At 37.3% G+C, this 12,722-nt stretch overlaps 1 protein-coding gene across 8 annotated transcripts in view; it reads left to right on the top strand.

Annotated features, from left to right (window-relative positions):
* The window catches only part of ZNF565 (zinc finger protein 565), a 33,607-nt gene that overhangs the window by 201 nt on the left and 20,684 nt on the right, over positions 1-12,722 (top strand). For 5 of the 8 annotated variants that reach the window (XM_036885793.2, XM_057493483.1, XM_036885801.2 and 2 more), the window contains exon 1: positions 74-203. The exons of 1 other annotated variant lie outside the window; for it this stretch is intronic. The gene's annotated coding sequence lies outside the window, so the exon portion shown is untranslated. Of the gene's footprint in view, positions 1-71; positions 204-1,311; positions 1,367-12,722 lie in introns of those variants that run through there. 2 more of the 8 variants (XM_036885795.2, XM_036885794.2) reach the window with 2 other exon arrangements.

Below are 12,722 nucleotides of genomic sequence, written 5' to 3' on the forward strand. Positions count from 1 at the left end.
GGGCTCCGTTTTGGAAGCCTCCCGGGCGTATGGTCAAACGGGCCAAACCTAGGCTTTGAGGCTCGAGGACTCCATCTTGTCTGTGGTTTGTCTGGCTTTGGACTACGTCTCCCAGAGTCCCCAGCGGCCCGACGTCTCCCTTGACGTCGTGGCGAGATCTTTAGCTCCGCAGGGACCCGGACGCGACCAAGGGGAGGCAGAAGGTGAGGCGTCTGGGAGTCCGGGGCGGGGACGAGTGCGTGTCCAGAGTCTCTGGTCTGTGCGCTCAGGCGGCAGTGGGCTGAGGATGCCAGATTCTGAATGAGTCTTTGTGACTGTGACCAGGTGTGGGTGCCTGTGTGTGTGTGTGTGTGTGTGTACGTATGTGTTCGGGTTGTTGTGACTGCCTATCTCCAGGGGGTAAGTCTTGTGTTTGTGTAACCAAACCATGTGTGATACTGTGTGTTGGGGTGTGGGGTCCTTGTGACTGTGGAGGTGATTACTGCTTGTAGCCTTGTGTATGTGGCTGTACTTCTTGTTCTTGGGTGTGAGTGTAGTTGTGACCACGACGGGTATGGACGTCTGTGCAGTTATGATTACATGGCTCTAAGGTGGGTGTTTGGTTTCGTTTGCATTATATTGTGGCTATATATGGTATTGTGTGCAATTGTGTGTCTTGGTGTGGTGACACTGTGTGTGTATCCCTGTTGTCTTCCTTAGGGTGTGTCTGAAATGTTTGCTGTGTGTGCAACTGCGAGTTGTCTGCCTATGTGTGTGACTGTGTGTGTTTCCAGAGTTACGTTCAGTTATGACTGGTTAGCACTGAGTGGGCCAGAGTAGAGCGCCAATGATTGTATGGGTCCTCCCAGTGGGTATGTTATTGTGTATGTATGGGGCATTTATGGGTATTGGTGTGGGAAGTCTGGGACTATGTGAGAGTGACTTTGTGTGTCATGGTGGGGGATCGTGTGACTGTGTCTTCTTCGTGGGTGTGAGATTGTGATTGTGTATGAGAGTGTGGAGGTGTCTATGTGGTTGTGTCCTGGTTTATCTCAAGAGTGGATGTGTGGTTGTGTTCATATGACACTGGCCATTCATTCATTGCCCATTGTGCATGCCTGTGGCTCCAGTGCTCAGACCCCTTAAGAATCTGTGAAGTTAGGCTAGATTGTGGCCCTGGGAAGTGCTAACCTCAGCCTTTCCTGTGATACTGGGATTGGACATTATGTCCGGTCTTCTCTGACCTCCCTCCAACTGTGTAAGAGGGTAGGGGACGACTCTTCAAAAATGTCCTCATGACTCATGATTCCTTTTTCTGAACTCTTCTCCAAGAAAGACCTTGAGAAAAGGGAAGAATTGCTGTTGAACATCCAAAGCCAAGTTCAAGGTGCACCAAGTTTTCTTCTTTCCCTAAAACCCTTCTGGTTTTTCATGACGTGTTATTTTTGCCTTCTTCTGAAACTTCTTGCATAACAGAGACTCCACTCCTGCCAAAGTGACCTGGTCTCCTGTATTTGCCATTGGAGTAAGTTACTGAGAGCCTTGGAGGTGAACTGAAAGGCCCATATCCCCCGTGTTCCTACACACCTAATGTTCATTTAAAAAATTTTTTTTAACTTTCATTTTAAATTAGTTCCAGGCTTAAAAGTGTTACAAAAATTGAATTTCCAGATACTCTTAACCCAACTTCTCCATGTAATGTCTTACATAATCACCTTACATAATCAAAACCAGGAGATTAACATTGATACACTACTACTAATCTACAGACCTTACTCAAATTTCACTTGTGCCCTTTTTCTGAACAAGGATCCAATCCAGAATCATATGCTGCAGTTAGATGATAAGTCTGTTCTGTCTTCTTTATCTGGCACAGCTCCTCAGTCTTTCTTTGCCTTTCATGACCTTGATGCTTTTGAAGAGAACTGGCAGTCTTAATTTGCAGATTCTGCAGCACTGACTGTTCCTCAATTTGAGGTTGTCTGAAGCTTCCTCATGATTAAATTCAGGGTATGTATTTGGGGCAAGAATACCCCAAAAGTGATGTGTTCTTCTCTGTGCATCATATCAGGAGCCCATGAGTTTGATTTGTTTCATAATTAGTGGTGTTAACTTTAATCACTTGGTTAATGTAGTGTCTGACAGATTTCTCCATTGCAAAGTCATTGTTTTTCTCATAATTAATATGTGTTTTGTGGAGAAATACTTTAAGCCTTTGTAAATACCCAGTTTCTCATCCCACTTAACATCCATTGATGATAATCTTGCCTAAAAATGTTACTACTGGCTATTTACAAATGGTGATTTTTTGTTTCCATCCTTCTGCATTCCTTAATTAGAATCCTAGTGTTGAGTTTCCTTCTCCCCTACTTATTTACTAAATTATTTATACAAATATAGGCTCTTTTTTTATTCTATAGGTTGTAATCCATTACTACCATTTTGTTGCTCAAATTATCCCAGATTGGGTCCTTGGAAGCCCCTTCAAGTTGATTCCTGTCTTTTCATTGTGTCCCTTTTATTTATTTTTTAAATACTTTCTTATTTTCTGGCACCACAAGATGTTCCAGGCTGATTTTGTACTTTTTCAGCCCCAGTCCTGGAACCACCAAATTTCCAAGGGAGCACTGGCTCCATTTATTAGAAAATGATATTTAGAAACCAAGATTAGATATGCTCATTGCTACTGGGATGTCGTTGCTTCTAGTCCCTCTCAACTATGACATCTGTGTCTCAATACACACATATCTGAATCTATTTGTATGTATACCTATACAAATAATCCATGATTTTGTATGATATCTCCAATTCCAATTCACCACCACAGGGTTTATTCTAGCCTTCTTCATTTACTTTTTTTTTTTCCATATATATATATATATATTTTTTTTTTTGCTCAGTCCTGAGTAGAAAGTAGTTTAAGAATTGCTAACCCATATTCCCATACCCTCACACAGTTCTTTTTGTCTTTAGTCATACAGTATATAGTGAAAGTAGTTTTCCCTACAACCTTTGTATGGTAATGTTAAGTCACTTGTAATGCAGGTAGGTTCATTTGTTACTGTTTGGATTTTACTTTGGATTCCCACACACATCCTGGTTGATTTTAATGATCTTTTGAGTATATGAAACATACCATGAGTCTAACAGTCAGAATTAGACAAAAAGATCTACTCAGTCATTCCTTCACCATTCCTTCTCACTCAGTCCTATTCCCTGATTCTTTCCACACTGTTCCCACTCACCCATTGTAAGAAACTAATCTCATTATTTTGTTGGGTTTTCTTATATTTAAATATACATAAAAGTTAAATGCACATACAGTTTACCATGTTAGCTATTTTTAAGTGTACCATTCAGTAGTATTAAGTACATTTACACTGTTGTGTAGCCATCACCACCATACATCTTTTTTTCTTCCAAAACTGAGACTCTGTACCCATCAAATGACTCTCCATTCCCCCTTCTCTGTACTCCCCAGAAACTGTTATTCTGCTTTCTGTCTCTTTAAGAATTTAAGTGGAAGTATACAGTATCTATCCTTTTGTGTCTGGCTTATTTCACTTAGCATAATGCCTTCAGGAATTATCCACGTAGCATATGTCAGCATTTCTTTTCTTTTAAGGCTGAGTGATAACCCATTGTACACATATATACCACATTTTGTTTATCCGTTTATCCATCAATGGATGCTTGGGTTGCTTACACCTTTTGACTATTGTGAATAGTGCTGTGAACATGGTTTTACAAATATCTTCAAGTTCCTGCTTTCACTTCTTTTGGGTATATACCCAGAAGTGAAATTGCTAGATCACATGGTAATTTTGTGTTTAATTTTTTGGAGGAATCCCCATACCATTTTCCACAGCTGCACTGTTTTACGTCCCCACCAGCAAAATGCACAAGGTTTCCAGTTTTTCTGCACATTCTTGTTAACACTTTTTTTTTTTTAAATAGCCACCCTAATGTGTCTGAAGTGGTATCTCGTTGTTTTGATTTGCATTTCCCTAGTGATTAGCAATGTTGGGGATCTTTTCTTGTTTTTACTGGCCATTTGTATATCTTTGGAAAAATGCATGCCCCTTACCCATTTTTTATTCAGGTTGTTTGTTTTTGTTGTTATGTCATAATTCTTTTTATGTTTTAAGTACCAATCCCTTGTCAGATATATGATTTGCAAATATTTCTTCCCATTACAAGGATTATCTTTTTATTCTGTTGATCGAGTCCTTTTGTTGCCTGTGCTTTGTCATATCCAAGAAGTCATTATTAAATCCAGTGTTGTAAAGATCTTTCCTTGTGTTTTCTTCTAAAAGTTTTATAGATTTAGCTCATATTGGGAACTTTGATCCATCTCGAGTTAATTTTTGTATATGGTATTAGGTAAGGGTCCAACTTCATTTTACATGTAGATATCCAGTTTTTCCAACACCTTTTGTTGAAAAGACTGTCCTTTCCCCCCATTGAATGGTCTTGGTGCCCTTGCTGAAAATCATTTAACCATATATGTTGGGTTTCCATGTTATTTCATTGGTCTAGATATCAGTCTTTATGGCAGTACCACACTGTTTTGATTACTGTAGCTTTGTAGTAAGTTTTGAAATCAGGAAGTATGAGACTTCCAACTTTGTTCTTTTTCAAGATTGTTTTGGCTCTTTGGGATCACTTGAGATTCTAATGTGAGTCTTAGGATGGATTTTTCTGTTTCTGCAAAAGCATTGTTGAGGTTTTGATAAGGATTACATTGAATCTGTATATCACTTTAGGTAGTATTGACATCTATCTTGGTCGAATCAGACTGCAAGTCTGAGATCAGGGTGCCAGCATATTTGGATTCTGGTGAGGGTTCTTCCTGGCTTGCAGATACTCACCTTCTCACAGTGTCTTCACGTGGCAGAAAGTGAGCACTCTGCTGTCTCTTCTTATAGGGATACTAGTACTGTCATAGCAGGACCCCGCCCATAGGATTTCATTTAACCTTAGTTACTTCCACAATGGCCCTATCTCCAAATACAGTGACACTAGAGGTTAGGACTTCAACATATGAATTTGGTAGGGGGAGGGTATTGGGGGAGGGCACAATTCAATCCATAGCTGACCAATATTAAATCTTAACAATACTAAGTCTTTCAGTCATTGAACACAGGGTATCTTTCCATTTATTTCTGTTCTTCATATCTTTAGCAATGTTTTATAGTTTTCAATGTGTAAGTCTTTTGCTTCCTTGATTAAGTTTATTCCTAAATATTTTGTTCTTTTTGACACTATCATAGATGGAATTTTGTTCCTAATTTCCTTTTCAAGCTGTTCACTGTTAGTGTACAGAAGTGCAGCTGATTTTTGTGTGTTGATTTTGTATCTTGCAGCTTTGCTGTATTTATTTATTAGTTCTAACAGTTTTTTTTGTAGAATCTGTAGGGTTTTCTACACACTTTATAAAATCATATCATCTGTGAACAGAGATAATTTTACTTCTTCCTTTCCAAACCAAATGCCTTTTACTTATTTTTTCTTGTCTAACTGCTTCTAGTACTATGTCAATGAACATCTTTTCTATGCTCACAGGCCATTTTTACATCATTTGTGTGAATTTTCTCTTCATATCTTTTTCTTATTTTTCTTTCAGTTTTGTTTTTTTTGGTGTGTGTGTGTGTGTTTTATTTGAATGTTTAAGAATTCTTTACGTATTAGGAATATTAGTCCTTCATCTGTGATATATGATGTAAGTATTCTCCCAGGTTGTCAAGTTGTCTTTATTTTGTTTATGTTATTTTTTGTCATGAAACTTTTGTGGCGTTATGTAGTCAAATTTACCAGTATTTTCTTTTATTCCTTCTGGATTTTAAAAGCCTCTCCAACCCCAGAATTAAAGAGAAATTTACCTGTGTTTTCTAATACCTGTATGGTTTCATCTTTTGCATTTAGATCTACAGTTTATTTGGAGTTTAATTTTGAGTGGGTATGAGGTATGGATTTAATTTCGTATTTTCCAAATGGCTACCCAGCACCATTTATTAAAAACTTTGTCTCTGCCCCAGTGACTTGAGATGCCATCTTAATCATATTTTAAATTTCCTTATATATTTGGTACTGTTTCTAGGCCTTCTGTTCTACTCCACTGGTCTGTTTGTCTATTTATGCAGTACCACACTGTTTTAGTTATAGAGGCTTTATTGTATATTTTAATGTCTGGTACATCTAGTTCTCTGATAATTCATCTTTGATTATCAAATTGTTCAGTGTCTCCTTTTCACTATTTCTGTTCCCAAGAGTTCAGCATAGATCTACGTCATTTGGAGGGTTGTGATTTGTTGATTCATGAGTGATGGCCCTGCACATTTGCATGCAGATAGCCCAGCTCATGTATCACTCATTAGTGATATCTCTGATTTTCACAGTATGGGTTGATAGACAAGATCTGCTGTTCCTGGCTTTTAGGAGTAACAGTGTGATTGAGGATCTATCACAGAAGTCTGAATTCACCATGAATTCAGATAAAAGTTTGTCTCAGTGACCAGATCCAATTTTATTTTGGGCATTTTGATATTTGGGTCATTAGTCTTGAATTTGTTTCAGGCCAAATCCCTGTTGTTCTTTGGATAAATCATGAAAAGTAAAAGGATACAGTTAGTAGTACTTGATGTTTGTAAGTAAGTGGTTATAGCAAAGTTTTAAAGAGGGTCCTGGTCTCTACTCTTATATGTTAGGCTCTGCAGACACCCTGAAATTTAATGCACAATTTTTGAAGGGTACTAATTCATTTAATTTTTTTCTTGCAAAAAGATATATAATTTTATAAAATTTTCAGATTTGTGACCTCTAACAATGTAAAGCCACAAGTCTAAAATCAAAGAAAGCCTGGTAACAGCCTTTGAGATGTTCAAAATTTGTTAACAGGAAACAGAAGAGGAATGTTCCATCATCTATTACATTCATGTGATAGAATATTATCCAGCTAATTAAAAAATACACTTACAAAGAGTTAACCAGAACAGTGAAATGATCTGATGAATCAAATAATGATCATCAAAGAATGATGAGTCTGAATAATGATCAAAATTGTAAATTAAAACAAGTTCAGATTTTACAAAGATCCCATCCAAAAAATGTTTAATTATGAATGGAGAAGAAACTCGCTGTTTATTTGATACCAAGCTTTCTGTTTTGCATACATGGTCTTACTTAATCTGGAAGTTACACTTTCTTGAAAACTGGTCATTCACAGGATGTTTTTGATAATGAAGTTATCTCAGTGTACCAGTGAATATGAGTCAACATTTAAAGGACCATTAAAGAACTTTCCATTGTTATTTGCTTCCATCACACTAATTTCCTTTTTTCATCCCCATTCATGTCATAGACATTGGCTCAATTGTTGAATAATTTTTCTGCTGCCAGGAAAATAAATACCAACTGCAACTCTGGTAATTTATTTTTAAGTGGAAAGAATATGTTATGATTTTTATTATGAAATATATAAACTTAATGCAAAAATCTAGAAACTTTAAAAATGTAATTCCTCCATCCAAGATATTCTTAATATTTTGATGGATATATTTCAAGTATTTTTCTGTGAGATACTATAGTGTTACCACTTTTTTAAAAATAATTGCTTTATTTTTCTTTTTTAAGGTATGATTGATATACACTCTTATGAAGGTTTCACATGATAAAACAATGTGGTTACTGCATTCACCCACATTATCAAGTCCCCACCCATACCCCAATGCAGTCACTGTCCATCAGTGCAGCAAGTTGCCAGAGATCTACTATGTCCCTTCTCTGTGATACACTGTTCTCCCCTTGATCCCTGACACCATGTGTACTAAACATAATACCTCTCAGTCCCCTTCTCCCTCCCTCCCCGCCCACCCTCCCACGCCCCTCCCCTTTGGTAACCACTAGCTCATTCTTGGAGTCTCTGAGTCTACTGCCATTTTGTTCCTTCAGTTTTGCTTCATTATTATACTCCACAAATGAGGGAAATCATTTGGCATTTGTCTTTCTCCACCTGGCTTATTTCACTGAGCATAATGTCCTCCAGCTCCATCCATGTTGTTGCAAATGGTAGGATTTGTTTCTTTTCTTATGGCCGAATAGTATTTCATTGTATATATGTACCACATCTTCTTTATCCATTCATCTACTGATGGACACTTAGGTTGCTTCCATATCTTGGCTATTGTAAAAAGTGCTGCAATGAACATAGGGGTGCATATGTCTTTTTGAATCTGAGAAGTTGTATTCTTCGGGTATATTCCAAGAAGTGGGATTTCGGGGTCAAATGGTATTTCTATTTTTAGTTTTTTGAGGAACCTCCATATTGCTTTCCACAATGGTTGAACTAGCTTACATTCCCACCAGCAGTGTAGGAGGGTTCCCCTCTCTGCATCCTCGCCAACATTTGTTGTTCTTAGTCTTTTCGATGCTGGCCATCCTTACTGGGGTCTGGTGATATCTCATTGTGGTTTTAATTTGCATTTCCCTGATGATTAGAGATGTGGAGCATCTTTTCATGTGTCTGTTGGACATCTGAATTTCTTCTTTGGAGAATCGTCTCTTCATATCTCTTCATATCCATGTCCATTTGTTAGTCAGGTTATTTGCTTTTTGGGTGTTGAGGTGTGTAAGTTCTTTATATATTTTGGATGTTAACCCCTTGTTGGATATGTCATTTACAAATATATTCTCCCATACTATAGGATGCCTTTTTGTTTTGTTGATGATGTCCTTTGCCGTACAGAAACTTTTTAGTTTGATGTAGTCCCATGAGTTCATTTTTGCTTTTGTTTCCCTTTCCCGAGGAGATGGGTTCAGGAAGAGGTTGCTCATGCTTATATTCAGGAGATGTTTGCCTATGTTGTCTTCTAAGAGTTTTATGGTTTCATGACTTAACATTCAAGTCTTTAATCCATTTCAAGTTTACTTTTGTGTATGGGGTTAAACAATAATCCAGTTTTATTTTCTTGCATATAGCTGTCCTCCAGTTTTGCCAACACCAGTTGTTGAAGAGGCTGTCATTTCCCCATTGTATGTCCATGGCTCCTTTATCATATATTAATTAACCATATATGGTTGGGTTTATATCAGAGCTCTCTAGTCTGTTCCATTGGTCTATGGGTCTGTTCTTGTGCCAGTACCAAATTGTCTTGACTACTGTGGCTTTGTAGTAGAGCTTGAAGTTGGGGAGCATAATTCCCCCTGCTTTATTCTTCCTTCTCAGGATTGCTTTGGCTATTCGAGGTCTTTTGTGGTTTCATATGAATTTTAGGATGATTTTCTCCAGTTCATTGAAGAATGCTGTTGGTATTTTGATAGGAATTGCATTGAATCTATAGATGGCTTTAGGCAGGATGGCCATTTGACAATATTAATTCTTCCTATCCATGAGCATGGGATGTGTTTCCATTTATAGGTATCTTCTTTAATTTCTCTCATGAGTGTCTTGTAGTTTTCATAGTATAGGTCTTTCACTTCCTTGGTTAGGTTTATTCCTAGGTATTTTATTCTTTTTGATGCAGCTGTGAATGAAATTGTTTTCCTGATTTCTCTCTCTGCTAGTTCATTGTTAGTGTATAGGAATGCCAGAGATTTCTGGGTATTAATTTTGTATCCTGCAACTTGGCTGAATTCAGATATTAGGTCTAGTAGTTTTGGAGTGGATTCTTTAGGGTTTTTTATGTACAATATCATGTCATCTGCAAACAGGGACAGTTTAACTTCTTCCTTGCCAATATGGATGCCTTTTATTTCTTTGTGTTGTCTGATTGCTGTGGCTAGAACCTCCAGTACTATGTTGAATACAAGTGGGGAGAGTGGGCATCCTTGTCTTTTTCCCGGTCTTAAAGGAAAAGCTTTTAGCTTCTTGCTTTTAAGTATAATGTTGGCTGTGGGTTTGTCATATATGGCCTTTATTATGTTGAGGTATGTGCCCTCTATAGCCATTTTGTTGAGTTTTAATCATGAATGGATGTTGAATTTTGTCAAATGCTTTTTCAGCATGGATGGAGATGATCGTGTGGTTTTTGTCCTTCTTTTTGTTGATGTGGTTTGCATCCCTGGCATAAATCCAACTTGATTGTGATGGATGATCTTTTTGATGTATTTTTGAATTCGGTTTGCTAATATTTTGTTGAGTATTTTTGTATCTATGTTCATCAGGGATATTGGTCTGTAATTTTCTTTTTTTGTGGTGTCTTTGCCTGGTTTTGGTATTAGAGTGATGCCGGCCTCATAGAATGAGTTTGGAAGTATTCCCTCCTCTTCTATTTTTTGGAAAACTTTAAGGAGAATGGGTATTAGGTCTTCACTAAATTTTGATAAAATTCAGTGGTGAAGCCATCTGGTCCAGAGGTTTTGTTCTTAGCTAGGTTTTTGATTACCAGATCAATTTCGTTGCTGGTAATTGGCCTGTTCAGATTTTCTGTTTCTTCTTTGGTCAGCCTTGGAAGGTTGTATTTTTCTAGAAAGTTGTCCATTTCTTCTAGGTTGTCCAGTTTGTTAGCATATAATTTTTCATAATATTCTCTAATAATTCTTTGTATTTCTGTGGTGTCTGTAGTGATTTTTCCTTTTTCATTTCTGATTCTGTTTATGTGTGTAGACTCTCTTTTTTTCTTGATAAGTCTGGCTAGGGGTTTATCTATTTTGTTTATTTTCTCAAAGAACCAGCTCTTGCTTTCATTGATTCTTTCTGTTGTTTTATTCTTCTCAATTTCATTTATTTCTGCTCTAATCTTAATTATGTCCTGCCTTCTACTGGCTTTGGGCCTCATTTGTTGTTCTTTTTCCAGTTTCATTAATTGTGAGTTTAGATTGCTTATATGGGATTGTTCTTCTTTCTTGAGGTAGACCTGTATTGCAATATACTTTCCTCTTAGCACAGCCTTGGCTGCATCCCACAGATTTTGCGGTGTTGAATTATTGTTGTCGTTTGTCTCCATATGTTGCTTGATCTCTGTTTTTATTTGGTCATTGATCCATTGGTTATTTAGGAGCATGTTGTGAAGCCTCCATGTGTTTGTGGGATTTTTCATTTTCTTTGCATAATTTCTTTCTAGTTTCATAGCTTTGTGATCTGAGAAACTGGTTGGTACAATATCAATATTTTTGAATTTACTGAAGCTCTTTTTGTGGCCTGGTATATGATCTATTCTTGAAAATGTTCCATGTGCAATTGAGAAGAATGTGTATTCTGTTGCTTTTGGGTGTAGAGTTCTGTAGATGTCTGTTAGGTCCATCTGTTCTACTGTGTTGTTCAGTGCCTCTATCTCCTTTCTTATCTTCTGTCTGGTTGATCTGTCCTTCAGAGTGAGTGGAGTGTTGAAGTCTCCTACAATGAATGCATTACATTCTATTTCCCCTTTTAATTCTGTTAGTATTTGTTTCACATATGTGGGTGCTCCTGTGTTGGGAGCATAGATATTTTTTATAATGGTTATATCTTCTTGTTGGATTGACCCCTTTATCATTATGTAATATCCTTCTTTGTCTCTTGTTACTTTCTGTGTTTTGCAGTCTATTTTGTCTGATACAAGTATTGCAACTCCTGCTTTTTTCTCTCTGTTAGTTGCATGAAATATCTTTTTCCATCCCTTCACTTTTAGTCTGTGTATGTCTTTGGGTTTAAAGTGAGTCTCTTGCAGGCAGCATATAGATGGGTCTTGTATTTTTATCCATTCAGTGACTCTGTGTCTTTTGATTGGTGCATTCATTCCATTTACATTTAGGGTGATTATCGATAGGTATGTATTTATTGCCATTGCAGGCTTTAGATTCGTGGTTACCAAAGGTTCAAGGGTAACTTCCTTACTATCTAAGAGTCTAACTTAACTCACTTAATATGCTGTTACAAACACAATCTAAAGATTCTTTTCTTTTTCTCCTCCTTTTTCTTCCTCCTCCATTCTTTATATATTAAGTATCATATTCTGTATTCTTTGTCTATCCCTTGATTGACTTTGGGGATAGTTGATTTAATTTTGCATTTGCTTAGTAATTAGCTGTTCTACTTTCTTTGCTATGGTTTTATTTCCTCTGGTGACAGCTATTCAACCTTAGGAACACTTCCATCTATAGCAGCCCCTCCAAAATAGACTGTAGAAATGGTGGGAGGTAAATTCTCTCAGCTTTTGCTTATCTGGAAATTGTTTAATCCCTCCTTCAAATTTAAATGATAATCTTGCCAGATAAAGTAATCTTGGTTCCAGGTCCTTCTGCTTCATTGCATTAAATACACCATGCCAGTCCCTTCTGGCCTGTAAGGTTTCTGCTGAGAAGTCTGATGTTAGCCTGATGGGCTTTCCTTTGTATGTGATCTTATTTCTTTCTCTGGCTGTTTTTAATAGTCTGTCCTTATCCTTGATCTTTGCCAATTTTATTACTATATGTCTTGGTGTTGTCTTCCTTGGGTCCCTTGTGTTGTGAGATCTGTGGATCTCCATGGCCTCAGAGACTATCTCCTCCAGATGGGGGAAGTTTTCAGCAACTACCTCCTCAAAGACACTTTCTATCCCTTTCTCTCTCTCTTCTTCTTCTGGTGTCCCTATAATGCAAATATTGTTCCATTTGGCTTGATCACTCAGTTCTCTCAATATTCTTTCATTCTTAGAGATTGTTTTTTCTCTCTGTGCCTCAGCTTCTTTGTATTCCTCTTCTCTAGTTTCTATTTCATGTATCGTCTCCTCCACTGTATCCAACCTGCTTTTAATACCCTCCATCATGCTCTTCAGCAATTGGATCTC

The sequence above is a fragment of the Manis pentadactyla genome, chromosome 15 (genome assembly GCF_030020395.1).
Source record: "Manis pentadactyla isolate mManPen7 chromosome 15, mManPen7.hap1, whole genome shotgun sequence".
Taxonomy (NCBI): Eukaryota; Metazoa; Chordata; class Mammalia; order Pholidota; family Manidae; genus Manis; species Manis pentadactyla.